Here is a 9,602-nt window from a genome sequence, read left to right as displayed (position 1 = left end):
TGAGGCTTGCTGCCATTGCAAAAGCTCGAAACAATGTTCAAGTCAGCCTTCAACTGGTTGTTATATTCTGGAAACCCATCTTTAGTATTCTTAAGTATGTGCTTGCAGTTATCTGCAATGTCTTTTTCCTTTATTAAATGAGGCTCTTTGTTCATAGATTGGTGATGCGCTAAAGGTGGATGAGAAGTGCCCAGATGCTTTACTTATGCTTGGAGACTTGGAACTTAAGAATGATGACTGGGTCAAGGCAAAAGAAACATTCCGGACTGTGAAGGACTCGACTAATGCAAAAGATTCTTATGCTGCACCTAATTTTCTCCTTCTTTTACCCTCGCTGTAAACAGCCACCGGCCCTTCTTCTCTCGGCGAACGGTGAGAATCGCCGGCGCCTTCTCCTCTCCTCCCCACGGTCGTCGCCTTCTTCCCTCTTCTCTCTTTCCCCACCTGCCAACTCCCGCTCCCTTCCCCCAATTTCTTGGCAGATAACCCGCAACAGCAGTCCATCAGTTCAGCCATGTGATTAACCGGTTAACTGAATTAAAAACCGGTTCGGTTTTCGGTTAGTACTTTTGATGTTAATCGGTTTCGGTTAACCGGTAAACCGGTTCGGTTAAAACCGAACCGACCGATTTACCAGCCCTATTCAAGATGACATGACCCAGCAGATTATAGCCAGATTAATTTTGAATATAAAACATGAATTATAAATTAATAGTATCAAGCTTAATTTAGTAATTAGCCTCTCTTGGAAGTTGATTATATTTCTGCAAGTATAAAGTACTCACTCCGTCTCACTCCAATAGGCTCATTTTTTTTATTGGAATGTTCCACTTCAATAGGCTCATTTTCTATTTTAAGTAAAAAAAGTGTACGTAATTGGTGTGAACCACACCACTTTTCTACTAAAAAAATAAAATTTTTTAATCTCCGTACCCAAAAGAAGTGAGCCTATTGGAGTGGAACGGAGGAAGTATAACACTTGACTTTAGAATGACTATTTACGGCCTATATTCTGGCAGCTAGCTTTAATAGGATGGATGACAACTAGGCCAACTTAAACTTCAAATTGTCAGCTCAATTAATTATATCGGAGCTTTTTCTCAATCCATTATACATTAGTAATTAAGTTCGTTCACCAATAATCCAAAACATTCATCTTAAAGTGAGGCTATTGTTGAATTTACAATATGCATGTCCAAGATTGTTGGGAACTTAATGTAATATCCTAATCCTTGTTTTGATGATACTAAAATCAATAGGTTTATTTTGTAATAGACTAGAACTGCTCGAACTCAAATGTTAGAGTTACTCTTCTAGTGTAGTTACTGTTTTGAAGACTGAAGACTGAAGAACGAAGGACTGAAGACTGAAGTTGCCGACTGAAGCATCAGTCGAAGAATCAGTTTTGAACTGATTACTTAATGCGTGCCACATGGAATCAGTGGACTGGTACTAAAGTCAAGTATCTGTTACACATTCTTCCTCGGACTGAACCTCCAACGTTCAAAGGAAGCCACACACTCCAGAAGTACAGCCGCATTAAATACAGAGATCTCAGGATCGTCCTTTCTCTGCAGAGGTCATTCCTCTTTGGTGATTACCTTTTCAGAGATGTCGCATCTCCTGCTCTTCAAGCTAGCCGTTCTCACCAAACAAGGAACCTCGAAGATTGAAGCCTCAGCCCAAATTCAAATTACTCTCTAACGGAAGAAATCTTGAAGACCTTCTCTGCCAACGGATCTATTCAAGACTTTTCCTATAAATAGAGCTCGAGGATCACTTCAATCTTCACCGATTCAACAACAATAAGCTGAAACTCTACCAAAATTGTTTCTCTGCTAAAGCCCAAATTCTCCAAAGCTTGAATCGAAGAAGAGAATCCCAAAGTCAAAAATCAGTCACTGCTGATTACATAAATTCTCTTAGACCTTAGGCAAACCTTGTTTACCCAAAGCCTATGTCAAACTAACTCCAAAGAACTTGTTCTTTGAAGTTTAGTTGGCAAGATTTCAAACCTCCCTTCGACCGATAGAATCGAGTGTTTGAGTTGTAAAGGAGTTCAGGAAGGTACTTTGTCTCAGTGAGATCCTAGTGCCAGTTCGTGCTAGGAGTGAGAAATCCAACAAGGTGTGTTGGTACTGAAGATTGGATCTTCAGTTGTTTCGGTTGTGTGCACCCGCAAGCACACGTTCAGGTTTGCTGTGCACCCGTAAGCACTAGCATCGGTTTGCAGTGCACCCGTAAGCACTTGCAGAGTGAAGTTGTTGATCTGATCAACCGACCGTGGATGTCAGAAGTATTTTTCGAACTACGTAAAAATCTCAGCGTCATTTACAGCTTTCAGTATTTACTTTTATACTTGTGCTCTTACTTTCATAAACTGAAAACTGATTAAATGCAAAGAGAAACTTAAGACTAACAACGTGCTCAACTCACTGGCTATTATGAAATAAAATATTTCCGCTGCGTGTGTTATAAGTCTGACTGATCTATCCTCTGGTAGTCAGAAAGATTTATAACATCTTTGTTTTATCAAACTCGACTGAAGCCTTACATGTATCAGTTGAGTTCTTTGGACTTAACTGATAACTCCTTACTGAAGAGTATTCAGTATCAGTCGTCAACCCTATTTTGGTCAAAACTCTTTTCTGTAAACAGGCGTCAGAGTTTATGTTTGAAGTTTCGATTTGATCTCTCTGTTGAGATCTTCCAAAAATAGCCTATAGGTGTATTCCCCCCCTCCCCCTCCCTAATACACCTATTCGAGACCCTCCAGACCTAACAAAGATTAATGGGTACTTGAAACTTTTAAAAAATTATTTCAAAAATTATACTATCCAACAAGCTCAATATTGTGTTTAATCCACAATCGACTCAGCTCGATAACAAACCAAGCAATACATGGAATCTGGGTGAAGATTTCATGTGATTAATTAATTGCATGATAAACCCTTTGAATATATAGAAATATTGTTCGAGTGGAAGATCTCATTGAATAAGCATATATATCGCATAACTCAAAACTCAAATAAGAATATTTATGTACATAACAAAAATACAAATGTTTATTAGTGGCTAGGAGTGGGCTAAAATACAAACACATCTTAAAATATAAAATAGAAACTATTTTTAGTTCTTAATTAGATCATCAAGATCTACGGTTGATTTATCACCTTATTGGATGAATTCATGGTCCTGAGTTCCAATGTCATAGATAATGAAAGTTTTTTTTTCGCAATATAGACATTTACATAGCGAATTCATATGTGTTCTACATAAAATTCATACATTTACATATCATTAATCAAAGATTAAATCTCAACCGTTAAATTATAGGTAGATCAATGGTATAAATCTATTCATATTTTATACTTTAAGAATTGTATTTAACCTAGCCCTTCTCTATATACATATATATGAACCATCCTGTCATAACAAATGATTTTAGATATTTTGACAGATCGAAGCTGAAATTTGACGAGAAATGTTGAACTATGTATGAATATGCTTGGAGGAGCGCGAACTTGATTTGAATCATTTTTAATAAATTGCAAAGTGATCCGCAATTATTAAGAAATTAGTTGTATATGTTCAAAACTAGTAAATAAGTAAATTAAACTCTGATTGAGGCCGAAGGACTTCAATCCCTGATTGAGAGAGCAGTGGCGAAACATCTCCTGATGCCAGTAGAGATTGGTAAAGACAAAATCAAACTCTCTCATTTGCAGTATGTAGATGATACTATTTTCATCTTGGAGGATTGTGTTACCAATTGATCACTAATTTCTTATAGCAACAAATAACTGCAACTAAACAGTGTAATTGTAGTACGCAAATAGCAAGCAGAGTATCGTATCCACAGAGACTGTAAATCGAAATTACTATATCTATCTCCTACACAGACTCTCACAGTATGCAAGTGAAACGAAATTGAAGGTGAATTATGAACTAAGATTAACTAAATTAAAACTAAAGAGCATATAAAACTATGATAATTAACTCAAATATAATGGAAAACTCTGACCCTAGGGATGTACTTTCACTAATCAACTACATGCATTTAACGTATTGATTCAATTACCAATTTTAATCCAACCCTGATGAAAGATCACTATATTATTCACAAGCGTCTCTAACGACCACCTATGAACGTAGATTAATTAATCCCTTTTCGCATTCAAGACTCCAAGGAATAAATTAACTCCAAATAGCACATAAAGAATAGCTTCCTATAGCTTCACCTATCGCATTCAAGACTCAAGGCTAACACTATATCATGCATTCCTGAATCGGCTGAACAATTATCACATTCAAGACTCAAACTGAACAGCTAGACATGTAAATCATTGATCAGATAATTCACAAGAGAACAGGCACCAGGAATCATGAATCACAAGTTGGAAGGCAAATTGATATCAATAAATCAAAAACACATAATCAATTAGCTATATACAAACCCTAGGTTCAGATTAAAAGACTAGCCAGACATAATAAAATCAAACATAAACATAATTAAATTGGACGCAATTGTAAAAACAAATTGTATAAAAACCGAATTAAAACGATTGTAGCGGCTTGAATCTTCAATCTTGATCCAAGCATTGAAAACTGGAAAGCTAAAAAGTTCTAAAGCTATAAAACTGAAATATGAATGTTGGGAACTGAAAAACTAAAGCTGGGAACCCTAGATAGGTCTAAAGATGACCTATTTATAGTTTTAGGGTAAAACAGAGAGTTCTAATTTGAAAATAATACTGAAAAACGGAAAATTCCGCAAAACCGGACGTCCGGCGACCCGCCCGGCGATCTATCCGGCGGTCGCCGGCTCTAGCATCAAATTCCTCCACTCGGCGGCGATCGCCGCTCACATTCCAACGTCCCAGAAGTCTCGGCGACCGTACCGGCGACCGCCGGCCAGGTCGCCGGCTTCAGTGCAAATATTCCTCTTCGGGCGGCGATCGCCGCCCAGATCGCCGGCTAGGTCGCCACCCAGCCGCTGTATGAATCGTTGCCTCGTTTTTCGCGCCCTTCGAGCTTGATTCTTCGATTCTTTCACCCGGTGCACTCCTAACTCAACTTTTGATTCTTCATTGTCTAACTTTAGCTTTCAACAACTCTCAAACCTATCAAAATAAAGCCAAAACCATACCCAAGCGTAATATCCCAAAATAATATGAAACTTAAACAAAAGATATCACAACCAAGCATAATTCTAGCACTTTTAACACTTAAACACTCCTAAAAACAATGCAAAATGAGTGTTTATCAACTCCCCCAAACTTACAACATTGTTCGTCCTCGAATAATGGGAAGAATAAACTCAATAAACACGAATCGGTACAGTTCTAGATCATAGATGCCTCAAAAACAAAAACAGGATGATGGAACTTTCAATTCCTCAACAATTAAGCACAATAATTTACCAATAAGCGCAACCTATAGCAAAATCAACCTCAACATTCCAAACAATTGAATCTCACAAGTGTGTGTATCACTCAACTCTCAATTTGATGGAACTGGACGTGTATACTCTCATCGAAATCAATGCAATGTAAATCACTTACCATAAGCTTGCCAATTGTCTACAATCTCCATCGCTAAAAGTGTGCCAGGACTAAGATCAAATAGTTCTTTATTTTTTTTTTTTGGTTATAGTGTAGGGACATTGGTTAAGGTAGGGAAATATATGCTAAGTGACTCAAATAGATCAAGAACACCAACCTTATAGCTTCACAGATCAAGTATGGAATAAATTCCATCTTCCACCCAACTATGTCACCATAAACAACACAACTCAAGGGATTTAATCATCACAATACAGAACTAAACACTCTTTTATGCTCTCAATTTATTTCCAACACACAAAGTCGATTTTCTAACAAATATCTCAATATACACTCGACTTTATACTTTTTTTCTCTTTCTTTTTCTTTTCTTTTTTTTTCTTTTTTTTTCCATAACTTTTCTAGAGCTCATAAGAGTAAATAGTAACACAAAATCATCCCTTCTTCTTCACAACCCACTATGAATATTCACCACATAAAGATTCCCATATACTTCATCACCCCCTATCATCCAGCTAAAGAATAAAAGCTAAATAGGCTCAAAGTGGATAACAAAGGATAATTTTTTCAAGGACAGTGTTTGGGATAAAAATGTGGTTAACAAAAGATGGCCTAAAATCACCTCCTAATCCTGGGCACAACAGCAACCTCGACACGGAAACCATGGCAAGTTCTAGAAGATCACCACATGCATGACAAAACTCACAACAAAGAATAAACTGTGTATGATAAACAGTTATGGCTCAAAATCTCACAGGTTTATTCAACGTCCAAAGGTCAAGGTTAAAATCACTCTAGAATTATGCAAATTAGTTCCAATTATGCTCAAATTATTAAAGAAAATCAAATTCCAATTTTTTTTTTTTTTCACAGAAATCATCATTGGCATCTCACTAGAAATCTAAAGGAGCAACAAACAACTCATAAGCATTGTTAAAAGTCACAAACAAAGATCACCAAGCAGACAGACAAAGAAAATACAGACCAGACACCAACAAACTACAAAAATTGACCCATAACGAACTAAACAGCTAGGCAGACAGAAAGAGATAACTAAAAACAATTAAGCAAAGGTAAAGAAAAATGCAAACATAACCGTTCTCCATCCCCCTCCCCCAAACTTATTTAAGAGCATAAGCTCGAAAATAATTTTGGAGGGAAAAATAGATAAGGTTATGTTAAGCATACTCACGGATGATCGTTAAAATGTCGTCTCATGTCCTCCTGAAACTGCTGCTGGTGTCTGAATTGCTCTCTATGGTACTCAAGCTCGCTCCTAACATGAGCCTCAAACTCTGCTCGGCTTCGCTCAGCTTCAACATGGCGCCTCTCGAAGTCCTGCTGGGCCATCCTAGTGGCAATCACATCGCCACGCAAGACAGCAAAATGGGCATCTAGCCTACCCATCCTCTCGATCAAGGACCCCATGTCGGATGGTCCTCCTGCGCCTGCATGAGGGTGGCCCTCATCTCCTTCTTCCTCGTCGTCTTCTTCCTCGTCGGCATTCTCCACCACCGGTGCCTGCACTCTGTGAGCAGCTCTTCCCCTAGCGAGTGCCCTGTGAGCCGGTGTGTCCATCCTCCAGTTCGCTTGATCAAAACGGCCATTGACCGTAGTAAGAGCTGTGTTTGGGAGGGGGAAATGATCTCTCTCCTTCTGAACCAACTTGAAAGGTGGCTTGGGCTTTGAGAGCACCCTCATGTCACACATCCGGCGGCCATGCAGAAGTATTTCACCTTTCACAGTCGGCCATCTTGCCACTGCCGGGCACACATGTAGAGCAATAGGAGTAAGCATCCCTCCTATGGTAATGATGCCCTTGGGGGCTCGGGAAATCTTGTACAGTTGTTGCACTAAGATGTGTGCGAAGCTGATCTGCTTCCTGGTGAGCATCGCATCGATGATGTACAAGTCCGTCTGGTTCACATTGTTGTTCTCCTTTCGGGAGAGAACAGTGTGTGCTAGTATCCGGTGGACCATTCTAAAGACAGGATTTCTGATGAGTGAAGCTTTTGACGTACCTGATTCATACTCCCCAGATCCTGGTTCCACCAAATCATCCCATAGTTCACTTGCTTTAAACCCAGTCAGATGGGTGCCCACACACTGAGTTGGGCAGTCAAACAATCCATTGATTCTGGTCATATCAAGATCTTCATACCATGTATTGTTCAACTGAAATGACAAGAGATTGGGATGTTGCATATTCATCAAATCTTCATCAAACGAGCACATAATCTCCAATGTGGCCCTCTCATAAGTTGGCCACCCTCCTTCTAGAATCCGACCCCATCCTATGTTATCGAAGAGACGCCGCACATCATCATAGACACCCATCTCTTGAAGTAGGGTGGTGTCGGCAAAACGCGTGGCCTCTATCTTCCTGTTGTAGAGCTTTGAAAATACGGGTCTGTCCACCGCCTCATTTATAAGCACAATTCCATAATGCTCCGGTTGATCCGGTGGAAACGTCCCACTACCCGATGCAGCGGCGTCGGCGGTCCTTCTCTTCTTAGGTGGCATGGTACCTACAATAATACATAGTCAATTTTCATGTACCATCAAATAAAACCAAACGAAAAGATATAGCAATGACGTCTCTAACTAGCAAGGTCACCAAGCTAGCCTCATCTCCCTATCCCAACTTTTACTACTTTCATCTCCCAAAATCAAGCACAAGAACACCACACGACATTTTAAAAAATCATGAACATTCTTCTCATTCCAAGGCAAAGACGCCCATGCTACACTACTTATGTTAATCATCCAACAATTCTAAGCAAATATCACACATGAGTATAATCTACTTCTCTTCTTATAAGCAAACTAACCAATCACAACAAAATTCCTCATCAATTCCATATGCTAGCACCATCATAAATTATGAAAAAATTTGCACAAGAAAATCAATTAGTGTCTAGCATGCTTCCTTTCACAACAAAATCATGAGACAAGTAACCTTCACTATACAAATCTTACACATAATTTCAAGCTAAATTACCAAGCTAAGCATAGCCATGCCAAAAATCTTAGTAATAATAACAAGAATAACCATAAAATCAAAAGATAGAAGTGATTTACCTTGTATCTTTAGCAAAGATTGAAGTGAAGGAAGCAAACCAAACAAAAAAATTTCCCAAAATCCCCCAAACTTGGATAATGATGTTCAAGTGGAAGAACACTCAAATTGATCGGATGGAAAGTGAGATTATGTGATGGGTGAGAGATGTATGGAAGGAATTTGATGGATTTGAAGTGGATTGAGAGAAATTGAAGAGAGAAGTTGTGAAATTTTCGTGGGTTTTGGAAGGGTGGGAGAAAAGAGCTTGAAAAGTAGGAGAAAAGGGAGGAGAAAGGCTTTTAAAACCCTAAAAACTTGACTTTCGCGCTCCCGGCGACCCGCCCGGCGATCGCCGGCTGGGTCGCCGCCTCACCTTAAAAAAAATTGCCTGGTCCCGGCGATCGCCGCCTGCAATGCCACGACCCAGAAGCCTCGGCGACCTAGACGGCGAGCGCCGCCCCAGTCGCCGGCTTCTTCGCAAAAATCTTACACGAGCCGGCGATCGCCGGATAGGTCGCCGCCCCTTAAATTCGATTTTTTTTTTTTTTTTTTTTGGAACAGAAAAACGACAATTAACAAAAAAAACAACTAGGAAAAACGAAAAAGAACTATTAAACTAAAGAAAAACAAGCTAAAAGAAAGCAATAAAAATTGGGTTACCTCCCAAAAAGTGCTAAAATTAACGTCTATAGCTTGACGATACCTCCAATCATGGATCAATGAAATTTACCACTTCCACGTCGTGGTCCATCTCAGCTTTGAAGTACGGTTTGAGGCGATGTCCATTAACAGTGAAAGTGGACCCATTCGATGCAAGCAACTCATAAGTCCCATTCCAATTGCTCTTGTGAACCACATATGGACCTCTCCATCTAGACTGCAGCTTGCCAGGAAATAGACGAAGCTTAGAATCATACAAGAGTACCTCATGTCCCGGCTTGAATTCCTTTGTGCGAATGCTCAAATCATGAAACTTC

This window comes from Salvia miltiorrhiza, chromosome 5 (assembly GCF_028751815.1).
Source record: "Salvia miltiorrhiza cultivar Shanhuang (shh) chromosome 5, IMPLAD_Smil_shh, whole genome shotgun sequence".
In the NCBI taxonomy this organism is placed as follows: domain Eukaryota; kingdom Viridiplantae; phylum Streptophyta; class Magnoliopsida; order Lamiales; family Lamiaceae; genus Salvia; species Salvia miltiorrhiza.
The sequence above is the reverse complement of the archived record's forward strand: the minus strand, read 5'-3'. Positions refer to the sequence as shown.